At 41.2% G+C, this 12,438-nt stretch overlaps 1 pseudogene; it reads right to left on the reverse strand.

The window, feature by feature from the left end:
• Positions 1–1,066: 1,066 nt before the first annotated feature.
• Positions 1,067–12,438, reverse strand: part of LOC111549488 — an 89,023-nt pseudogene continuing 77,651 nt past the window's right edge.

A 12,438-nucleotide genomic window follows, 5' to 3' on the forward strand; every position in this document is an offset into this window, starting at 1 on the left:
CCTTTTTAAAGCTGAATAATATTTCATTATATGTGTATGCCACACTTCGCTTATATAGTGATTTTTTAAAGCCCGATCTCTACCATCATTGTGAACATTGATGAGCAATATTGCATGTGTTTGAGTCTTCTAATTTTGAAGAGACATGCTCTAAAAGTTAGTGAATAGCCTGAGATACTGGTTTTTAGAAAGTTAGCGCCTATAAGAAAATGTGTAGACATTTAAATTATTTAAGATAAGAAATAGAGTCTGTTACCTAGTGCCTAAGTCTACAACAAAATTGCTGTGTGAAAAATTTAGGGTTAGACATAAGGAAGAATCTTCTGGTAGTTTTAAAACACTGAATTAAGATTGAAGAGTAGATTAGATAAGGTTCATTACTCTGCCAGTAAAATAAAAGCAGCGTCTTCCACAGTCAAAGGTTTCAATTTTGTTTTAGGCAGATTAAAATTTCCCTATTAGCCTAGCTGGATAGGTGAAGCTGTTTGACTGACTGCTTATTTTTAGGTAGAGTGAGTGGGGTTTTGGTCTGTAATCTTCCCATGACGTAGCCAATAGGGCCCACTTTCAAACGGTCAGAGCTACTGTGTCAGAGTAACCAGTTTCCTAGTGAGGCTATCTTAGCTGCAAGTTTAATATTCATGTGACACTGATCATAAAATATGATTACAGATAAAGCAGATCAACTTTATTTAGAGGGTCATGCTTTGAATATGCCACTCTGAAAAATAATTTAGGTGGATATACTCTTCTAGACGACACCCTTCTAGACTGGTGTGCTAGTTTGAAAGTATGCTGTTCCTTGTTTAAATATTTAATATCTTCCATTTTTATTAGGAAAAAATACAATGTAAATTATGAAACAGTAGTGAGTGAATTTTATTTTCCGTAGGATCAATTCAGTATTGTGGTTTTTCCCCTTATTAATAGATTATTTATTTGTCTTCCCTCTGTCAAACCCTGAGCCAACCATGTGGCCCAGGCTGCCTTGGGAGGTACAGGAAAAGGAACACACAGGGCAGACAAGACATGGGAGAAAGAACTGTGGGAGGTGGAGATGGCTCCTTCACATGGCAAAGAGGGTGAGAAAGGCTACCATCAGGCAAAAGAGCCCCATGGCCCCAAGAGGGCAAAGCCTGGATTGGCACAGGAGAAGAGCTGTTGCTTCAGAGATGGGTTCCTGGCATGACCATAATGAGGCTCCCAAACACAATAGCAGTCTCAGCCCCAGAGTCAGCCACCCTAACTGTGGCAGCCCCAGCCCCAGTGAACTTGGGTGCTGTGTCGATGTCCCTGGGAATGGCTCTGGTTTGGAAGCTGTGGCTATGGGCAAGTGAGGTACGGGGACATGAGACTGCTAAGCCGCTGAGGCTCTCATCTGTCCATGTCTGTGGTCATTTCAGCACCTCTGCAGAGAGTGGATGGCACAGCAGCTGAGAGGTGTTCCTCACCAAGGAGGAGGTGGAGAGGGACTTGAAGCAGACTGCTCCGCTTCCTGGGTTCACGCCATTCTCCTACTTCAGCCTTCTGAGTAGCTGGGACTACAGGTGCCCGCCACCACGCCTGGCTAATTTTTTGTATTTTTAGTAGAGACGAGGTTTACATCTTTTTGAGACAGAGTCTTGCTCTGTTGCCCAGGCTGGAGTACAGTAGCATAATCTTGGCTCATTATAACATCCATCTCTCAGGCTCAAGCAATTCTCATGCCTCAGTTCCCCTGAGTAGCTGGGATTACAGGGGTGTGCCACCATGCCTGGCTAATTTTTGTATTTTTAGTAGAGATGGGGTTTCACTACCTTGCCCAGGCTGGTCTTGAACTCCTGGGCTCAAGTGATCTGACCTCCTTTGGCCTCCCAAAGTGCTGAGATTACAGGCGTGAGCCACGAAATTGATCCTACCTTAAAGCATATTCTGTTCAGTCATTGGTCAAGATCTGCCTCCTAGGGTGGTAGGTAGGCTTCCTGAGCAAGGCAATTGCTGTTTGGCCCAGGTAAATTCTCCTGAAGGGGACAGCTCTAAGTTGTCTTGAGGCAATACCGTTGGCCCTCTTAGCATCCATGCGTTCTGCATCCTTGGGATCCACCAACTGCAGATGGAAAGTATTCAGAAATAAAATTGTGTTTGTACTGAACATGTACAGACTTTTTTCTTATTATTTCCTAAGCGATACCATATAACAACTACTTCCATAGCATTTACATTGTATTAGGTATGAAGCTAGAGATGATCTGAAGTATATGGGAGGCTGTGCATAGGTTATATGCAAACACCACACCATTTTATATGGGGGATTTTAGCATCTGTGGATTTTGGTAACTGCTAGAGGTCCTAGAACCAATTCCCCATGGAAATTGAGGGATAACCATACTCACAGGTAAGTATTAGCGTGACAGCTTGTAACGGGGATATACGTGGAGCACCAGCAGCACCCACTAAAGCATACCCTTTACACTGCTCAGATCTTCTCGCTTCTCCGTAAGTTCATTTCATTCTGACACATCTTTAACTCTCTTCCTCAGTCCCTCTTGCACATTCCTCTTACTTCCTGTCCACAGTAAAAAGAAAAAGAAAAAACTGAAAGAGTACAGAAGATTATTAAATGAAAAGGAGGTAGATCCCTTTTTGGATCTACCAACCTCTCTTCTCAGATAAATTCAATTTATCACTCCATAATATATACATTATAGCCCTATGCATAAGGCCATCTCCTAGCTTAAGACAGAGCTCCTGTTCCAGCCATCAGGTTTGTCCTCCCGCCAGCAGGAAGGAGAAAGGGAAAGTGGCAGATTGTGCCCTTTCCTTTAAGGACATGTTCTGGGTATTTCATCTGATATTTTCCCTTACTTCTTATCGTTCAGAAGTGAAGTCATATTGGTACACCTCTCTTCAGTGGTGTCTGGGAAATGTAGTCTTTATCCATGTACTCAATTGAAAATAGGAGGTTCTATTACTATAAAAGAAGTGGAGAATGATTGTTGAAGGACAACTAGTGGCATGCTCCATACTGCATATCTACAATAATCTTCTCAGTGGTCTCCTTTATTTTTTAGGCAGTTTGGGTGCGTTAGAAATTCTTGATGACTACTCTACTACTGAAAAAGTACTAAAAGAACACTGAAATTTCCAAGTGTACCTTACGGTGTTGCTTCCCTGCATTCCTAGTTTGTGATTTTATTTTATAACCTGTTTTACTTTTTTGCTTGACAATACACAGTATCAATGTAATATCTGTCAAAGTATAGTTGAACCATTTTTAATCTTGGAATTTATCATCATAGAAAAGATTTTTTTCCTGCATATTTGCAAGGTTAGGAATGTTAATCAGGATAGGCTTATATTGCTCCCACACCATTTTTTTCATTATAAAAATTATATTACTACTACCACTTTATATTGCAAACTATGGAGTTGCCGTGTTACCTCAAATTCTCTTTTCTGATGTTATTAAAATAAGAATGGAAATAACTTAGTTTAATTGTATTTCTCTACAATTTGTCTTTATTGTAGCAAGTTAACCACAGTTTCTAACTGCATTTGACTATCATTGAGAAAATTTAAACAGTCTGTAGTAATTATATCATGCCCATGTAGGGAGTAACAAATAGTGTCTCAGTTGCTGAGAGCAGCTTCTGCTTTTCATGATGGTGATAAAGGAGACAGTAACTCCCAGCTTATCGTACATGACTCCATAAGGGATGTGTCTCAGGAAATCTCCAGAATGGAGAGTTTGGGTTTGTAAAAACATATGCACTAGAATGTAGCTTCAAATATGTGTGTACAGAGCCCTATTTTTAAAATACCAACAAAGAAAGATAATGCACAGCATAATATTTCTCTGGTTGGTGAGGATACTTGTGAGATAGTGTTTCTTTATTTTTCGCCCTCCAGTGGTGAGTCTCACTGAGAAGCTTGAGATCTTACATTACATAAAGGAGGAATGAGTTGAGGGTTTAAAAAAGGGCTAAACTCCACTTTGGGAGGCCAGGGCGGGTGGATCAACTGAGGTTGGGAGTTCAAGACTAGCCTGACCAACACAGAGAAACCCCCTCTCTACTAAAAATACAAAATTAGCCCAGCGTGGTGGTGCATGCCTGTAGTCCCAGTTACTTGGGAGGCTGGGGCAGGGGAATCACTTGAACCTGGGAGGCGGAGGTTGTGGTGAGCCAAAATCACGCCATTGCACTTCAGCCCGGGCAACAAGAGCAAAACTCCATCTAAAAAAAAAAAAATAAAAAGGGCTAAACTGTTACCTGTGTTATCTGGGTGTTGATTCAACAAAAAAATTACTCATCTCTGTTAGAGTTTTTCTATACAAACAAAAAAACCAAATGCTCTAAAAACATGTTAAGTTTCATCCACGTTTTCCAGAGCAACATTCTTCATGGTTGTCTGCTTATGTGCTTCCAGGTTTAGGAACTGGCAGTGGCAAAACTGTGAGTTGTTTACTTTCTGTGGAACAGTGTTTACTTGTGTAAAGGGTTTTTCCCTAGGACAGTGTTTTCAAAGCACGTCTTTTATGCCATGTTCATGTCTTCCTGTCCTCTGTACTCTTATTTTCTTATGATTTTTCTTTGAGTAGACTTCTTCCATTTTAACTTTAAATTCATTTTAAAAGGAAATGTTATATTATTGCTACCAGTAAAAACCAGTTTCTTATCACAAATAGAAGATAACTGCAATAATAAAATTTAAAAGCCCCATGCTGTTATTAAAGTACAGAGAAAAAATATCAAATTATAAATGCTATAATTATAGAGTATCAAATTGTAAATACTATAATGATTAAAATTACATGTAACATTTCAAATATTATAAATGTCATTGATTTATAAAATGCAAAACTAAAAATTAGTTCTTTGAGAAGAATGAAATTTTGGGGGCAGTCAATAATAAGGGAATAGTAGGTTTAATGTTATCTAGTTTAAGACACAGAGGAAGTTTTACTTCAATAGTATTATTTTTTAATTTTGGTTTTACTTAGTACTGACAGTCTCACTCCCATGTGCACATGATCAGAAAGGGCCAAGGACAATTAGTTGCCTTTTCTGATAAAATTACATATGCTTATACATGTCTAGAAGGAGCACCATGATGTGTGTGGAATATGCCACATGAGCAGGCATGTTAGAGGTCTAGGCCATTGTTTATTATTAGCAAGGCTTCCAAACAGTTAAGAAGTTCAGTTACTAAAGATCTGAAACACTCACGCCTATGCCAGGGTGCAGTGCTTTATTCAATCTGAATAAGATGGTCTACTGCGGCTGTAACAACTATTATCTCATTCTAAGCCACAATATCTGTAGGTGTGTTATATTAGGTATATATATATATATATATTTTAATAAGATACAATAAAATAAATACCCAATTATTAAAAAATGTTTGCTGGCATAAATTCTAATTCAGTGGATGCCACTTCATTATATTTCCCATGAGGGAGGAGATCCACACACACTTGGTCCAAGTAACAATCTGTTTATAGAAGAGAGATGATTTAAGGAGCTAGGAAGAGATTTTCATCTGTAGCACAAGGTATTTATTTGCATTTTTGAATTTGAGATTTTTCAGAGAAAAGTATGTGTTTTAAGATATTTCAGAAAAATAAAATTCTGCATCCCACCGCAGTGCATTTCTTTTAAGACTGCATTTACCCAAAATGCGGAGGCAGATTCCATGTTGGTATTTGATAAAATAGTAGAAGTAATTCCTGGAAGTTTCTGGGAGACCTTGTCATTTGATATTACTTTTATATAAATAAACCATTACTAACCCAGAATTAGGGAACTAGCAGATTTTCTAGAGCAGCATCAGTCTTTTGACGGGACAAAAGTGTTTATCGCTCTCAAATTTGCAGTTCATTTTGCTGTTAGCATAAAAGCAGAGGCTTTGAAACTATACCATAAAGGTTAGAAATGAGAAACCATCCTTGAATACTCTTAAGATCTTGTAAGAAATCACTTGGCTTTGTCATTTCTATCAATAAGTGACCTTTCAGTAAACATGATTGAAACTCAAAATCAAAATTTAAAAGGTAGAAGGCAATAGCTTAATAGATTTTATGTTTGAAAGTATTTTAGTCTGGAAAGAGCCTTTTTTTTTTTTTTTTTCCCCAGCAAAATGTATATTGGACCCAGTTTCCAAAGGTTGCTTTGAGCTCTCCAATTCTTATAATGCTGGGACTTGGAGATCTAAGCTATTTCCACTGCCACTTTCTTCAATGGATGAAGAGACAGAAATGATTAAAGATGCTTATCTTCAATTTACCAGCTAGGGATTTTAAAATGTTTTCTGAAATGACTTCAGCAATCACTTACTGAGGGTGATAGTTGCTAGTATCACTGACCTTTGCCCTAGAGATGTTCACATCCAGTGACAGAGGCAGGGATTTACATAACGCAAGCCAAATGGTGATGAATGATCTATATCTATTTAAAGTGGGAAAATGTGGGCGAGAAGAGGAAGCAATTAATTCTTGGCTGGGGACAGCTTTGCAGGAGCAATACTTCAGTGGAACTTTTAAAAATAAGGAGTTTGCCTGATGGAAAATGAGAATAAGGCATTTGAGGCAGAAGCACGGTGGCTTGATCAAAGATGAATGAGTCACCCTGTGGGACTGAGGCGGGTGGTGGTAGAAATGAGGGGAATCTAGGGCATGTTGGGATTTCTTGGGAAGGTTTTTGAATTCTGTACCGTAGACTTTGGACATTATCCTATAGTAGGTGATGAACCATCACAAAGTTGAATAATGGAATGATACCATTCAACTGGTTTTACAAAAGATAACTGGGAGCAATTTGGGTGGGGAGGATTGGAAGCAGAAAAACCAATAAGGGTCTTATGCAGTCACCTGAGTGAGAGGTGATAATGAACTAGTGAAGGAAAATGAGATGAAGATACAGACTCAAAAGATAGATTAAACACAGAATCAATAGAACTTAGCTATTGATGGACATGTAAGTAAATAATGGTAATTCAGTGTTAGTTCTGTAATAAAGGCATATACAGGCTACTGTGAAAGACCAGAGAAAGTTTCACAGATGGTTGACCTGGCAACCGCATGTCAGCAGTTTTTCTTATAGTTGGGTTTCACATGAGAGTCACCTGGGAAACTTAAAAAAATCTATCAGGCTGGGCGCGGTGGCTCACACCGGTAATCCCAGCACTTTGGGAGGCCAAGGCAGGAGAATCACTTGAAGTCAGGAGTTTGAGACCAGCCTGGCCAACATCGTGAAACCCTGTCTCTACCGAAAATAGAAAAATCAGCCAGGTATGGTGACACATGCTTGTAATCCTAGCTACTTGAGAAGCTGAGGAAGGAGAATCGCTTGAACCCCCGGAGCAGAGGTTGCAGTGAGCTGAGATGGCACCACTGCATTCCAGCCTGGGTGACAGAGTGAGTGAGTCCATTAAAAAAAAAAAAAAAAATCTATCAATGCTTAATGCCCACCCCCAGAAAGTCAGATTTAATTAGTCTGGTATTGAGCTGGATCATAGATGATTTACAAAACTTTCCAGATGATTTTAATTTGTAGCCAGGGTTGAGGTCCATTGCCATAAGCAGTTTGTTGTGTTTGAAGTATGGTTTGTGTAGAAGAGCAATGTTAGATGATGTTGGAGGTTAGTCCTTAGACACTATACTAGGGTGTTATTATCTTCTAACTGGGACATTTTTAGAGTAAAAGGAAGCTGAGAATTAACCTGGTACAACATGTGTAAATTAGGACTGTCTCGGAGAAACCTGGATGTGTGTGGTCCCACCATCATAGGAACTGTGGGAAAGCTTTGAAGGTTTCTAAGTAGGGGGAGTATGTGAACTAAACATTGTTTTTTGAACCATTTTAGCTACAGCAGTGTAGAAAAGGGATTGGAAGGGAGAAAGATTGAAATCAGGGAAGCTGATTAGGAAATGACTGTAGTCATTTAGATGAGTGAGACAGCAACTTGAATTAAAGATTTGGCCCTGGAATGAGAGAGAGAGAAAAAAAAAAAACAATACTTGACAGGTGTCAAGGAGTTGGGTTGGCTGGTGTCATAGCAAAAATTGTGCCAAAATTAAACAGACAAGACAACAGACTTTTTTCAAGGATATTGTCATGGGGAGAGAGAACAGAACTCTGAACTCAACTCTACCGAAACGGAGGGTGGGAGGATTTTTAACAGCTGGATTGAGAGGGAGAACAAAGGTGGTTTGTGTTTGCTAATTGGCTTTACCCAAAGGAAGAGTCAACTTTCTCTTATGGACAGGAGATCGTTTTACAACTTAGAGCAAGGTGCTGGCTGAAGTTAGGTTCCTACCCTCCCACACAGCCTGGGACTATCTTCCTTGACATTTACATTTTCAAAGAGATGGTTCTCAAGTCCTTGAGAAAAACAGGCCTAGGTTGAAAAACTGACAAGAGGCTTCTAAAAACATTTACACACATCTCAAAAGGACAGAGAAAGTATTTACGCATTTCCCAAAGTAAATGCTCTAAGAAAAGGGAGATCAGGGCCTAGAGTCAAGAAGCCTCTCTAAAGTTTTGTCAAGCTGAGGGGCATGTGAAGGCTGTCTTGGTCAGTGGACATGGGTATGGGGGTTGAGGGGAAGGGAGGAGTTTAGAATGATTGGAGTCTAGAATGGTTTCTGGCTTAGGTTCTGGGTGGATGTTGATGCCATTTACTACCACTGTAGAGAAAACAGGAGGAAGAGAAGATTGGTGAAAAAGACAAAATAAGTTTTGGAGAGACTGAGCTTGTAGTGCTTTTAGTATATCTAAGTTGAGTTGGATGTATGGGTCTGTGACTCAGGAGTGGTGTTGGGCGGGTTTGGGAGGTAGGTTTAGGTGTAGTGAAAATACAGAGCTAGTAGCAGCAGCTTTTTTTTTTTTTTTTTTTTGAGATGGAGTTTTGCTCTTGTTGCCTGGGCTGGAGCGCAATGGTGCGATCTAGGCTCACTGCAATCTCTGCCTCCCAGGTTCAAGTGATTCTCTTGGCTAGCCTCCCAAGTAGCTGGGATTACAGGCATGCACCACCATGCCCGGCTAATTTTGTATTTTTAGTAGAGACGGGGTTTCTCCATGTTGGTCAGGCTGGTCTCGAACTCCCAGCCTCAGATGATCTGTCTGCCTTGGCCTCCCAAATTGCTGGGATTAGAGGCGTGAGCCACCGCGCCCAGCCAGCAGCTTCTGTGTTAACTCATTGCACAACTTATGTTTTGGTGGGACTAGTCTTGCACTCCCCTACTCCCAGTTGAGGGAGAATTCATATGAATTAAGTGGAGTTTTGTGAAACAGTAAGATGTATCTAGTAAGTGCCCAATTCATTTGGTTAGTTTTATTATTATGGTTAACTAGAGGCTAAGGTAAATCAGAACAGGGGAATCAAATGGTCAACTGGTAAGTGTTACTGTAAAGGTGTTTCACTGTATTTTAGTGGCTGTAGGACAAGTAGTTTTTACCGGAAATTCATTTTCCTTAGAATTAGCAAACAAAAACAAAACAAAAAAACCAACAAAAAAAGCAAAAGGCAGCTCTCTTGAGTTCACATTCTGAATTTTTGCAAGACAACTGAGATTTCTTCTTCTGGACTGAGAAATAAGGAATCTCCTTGAACGAGAAAAGAATAACCCCAAATAAAACCCAGACCAAAAGTGGTTTGTGTTTAGAGTTTCACCAAGTGGTGGGAATGGAAAACAGCAGCAATTCGTTTGTTATCTTTGACTCAGTTCCTGCCTGCTTTTCCTAGGGGTTTAAGGTCTGTTCCTTTGCTGGAAAATATCTTACAAAGAAGTAATTGGGGAAAAGGATTCATGTCTTAGTTGCATCTTCCCCTGTGTGCTCCTGGAGCTTTATATGCTTATGGGAAGCCCGGAGCAGTGTCTTAATTGTAGGAATTTTCTGAAAAATGGAGAATGGATACTTCTGCACTATTGTGTTATGACTGGACAGCAGCCCAGCAGAGAATTGGATTTGCTTGTGACAGCCTGACAGTATCCTCTGTCCAGTAGTGGCTGGTTCTGACATTTAAATGGTGAGGGATGGAAGTGTGTGAACTGTCGATTTCTAACCTACCCTTGACTTCAGGGGCCGATGACAATTGTTCTTACTCTTTAGAATTTGGCATTGAAGTTTGTTTACAGCTGACAAAACTTTCCTGTTATTAAGACCCAAATTTAGATTGGTGTTCTAAGAATTCTCCAAAGGCTGTCCACATGCATTTTGAAGAGCCCTTTGAACATCAAATGGCTCTCACAAAAGAATGTTTCTTATCAACTAAATGTGAAGGGGAACATTATTCAAAGGAAAAAAAAATCCCACCCCAGGCTTTTTGTGAGGTAAACCATGGAAGAGTGCTCTGGGTTGGAAAATTGCTTTCTCTTAAGCTTATTATCAGACAAAGACTGTAGGGTTCTTATATTTTGCCTGTCCGTATGTGCTGGGATCCTTGAGAAAGGTAGTTTTTTTCTGTGGTCCTGAAATATTTTTAATGTCTTTTAGATTTTTTGGTGTACTTTAGTGGCTGTGCCCTTTCTGGAGCAAGTGGGTATTGACCAGAAGTTCATTTTCTTTAGAGTAAGTGAACAAGCAAACAAAAGCAAAGGGGCAGAGTTCTCCTGCAGAGGCCACTTTCTGAATTTTGCAAGCTAGTGAAGAATCATCTGGGAATCGTGTATCTCCTGGAAAAGTTAAAAACAGGAAAAACGAAAATAAAATCCCAATCAATTGAGGGGGCGGAGCAAGATGGCCGAATAGGAACAGCTCCAGTCTCCATCTCCCAGCCGAGCGACACAGAAGACCGGTGATTTCTGCATTTTCAACTGAGGTACTGGGGTCATCTCACTCGGGAGTGCCGGACAATCCGTGCGGGTCAGCTGCTGCAGCCTGACCAGCGAGAGCTGAAGCAGGGCGAGGCATCGCCTCACCTGGGAAGCGCGAGGGGGAAGGGAGTCCCTTTTCCTAGCCAGGGGAACTGAGACACACAACACCTGGAAAATCGGGTAACTCCCACCCCAATACTGCGCTATAACACCAGCACACCGGAGAATATATCCCACACCTGGCTGGGAGGGTCCCACGCCCACAGAGCCTCCCTCCTTGCTAACACAGCAGTCTGCGGCAATCTAACCGCAAGGCAGCAGCGAGGCTGGGGGAGGGGCGCCCGCCATCGCTGAGGCTTAAGTAGGTAAATAAAGCCGCTGGGAAGCTCGAACTGGGTGGAGCTCACAGCAGCTCAAGGAAACCTGCCTGTCTCTGTAGACTGCGCCTCTGGGGACAGGGCTCAGCTAAAGGAGCAGAAGCCTGTGCAAACGCGAATGACTCTGTCTGACAGCTTTGAAGAGAGCAGTGGATCTCCCAACACGGAGGTTGAGATCTGAGAAGGGGCAGTCTGCCTGCTCAAGTGGGTCCCTGACCCCTGAGTAGCCTAACTGGGAGACATCCCCCACTAGGGGCAGTCTGACACCCCACACCTCACAGGGTGGAGTACACCCTTGAGAGGAAGCTTCCAAAGCAAGAATCAGACAGGTGCACTCGCTGTTCAGCAATATTCTGTCTTCTGCAACCTCTGCTGCTGATACCCAGGCAAACAGGGTCTGGAGTGGACCTCAAGCAATCTCCAACAGACCTATAGCTGAGGGTCCTGACTGTCAGAAGGAAAACTATCAAACAGGAAGGTCACCTATACCAAAACCCCATCAGTACATCACCATCATCAAAGACCAGAGACAGATAAAACCACAAAGATGGGGAAAAAGCAGGGCAGAAAAGCTGGAAATTCAAAAAATAAGAGCACATCTCCTCCTGCAAAGGAGCACAGCCCATCGGCAGCAACGGATCAAAGCTGGTCAGAGAATGATTTGATGAGATGAGAGAAGAAGGCTTCAGTCCATCAAACCTCTCAGAGCTAAAGGAGGAATTACGTACCCAGCGCAAAGAAACTAAAAATCTTGAAAAAAGAGTGGAAGAATTGACAGCTAGACTAATTAATGCAGAGAAGGTCATAAACGAAATGACAGAGATGAAAACCATGACACGAGAAATACGTGACAAATGCACAAGCTTCAGTAACTGACTCGATCAACTGGAAGAAAGAGTATCAGCGATGGAGGATCAAATGAATGAAATGAAGCGAGAAGAGAAACCAAAAGAAAAAAGAAGCAAAAGAAATGAACAAAGCCTGCAAGAAGTATGGGATTATGTAAAAAGACCAAATCTACGTCTGATTGGGGTGCCTGAAAGTGAGGGGGAAAATGGAACCAAATTGGAAAACACTCTACAGGATATCATCCAGGAGAACTTCCCCAACCTAGCAGGGCAGGCCAACATTCAAATTCAGGAAATACAGAGAACGCCACAAAGATACTCCTCCAGAAGAGCAACTCCAAGACACATAATTGCCAGATTCACCAAAGTTGAAATGAAGGAAAAAATCTTAAGGGCAGCCAGAGAGAAAGGTCGGGTT

The sequence above is a fragment of the Piliocolobus tephrosceles genome, chromosome 6 (assembly GCF_002776525.5).
Source record: "Piliocolobus tephrosceles isolate RC106 chromosome 6, ASM277652v3, whole genome shotgun sequence".
In the NCBI taxonomy this organism is placed as follows: domain Eukaryota; kingdom Metazoa; phylum Chordata; class Mammalia; order Primates; family Cercopithecidae; genus Piliocolobus; species Piliocolobus tephrosceles.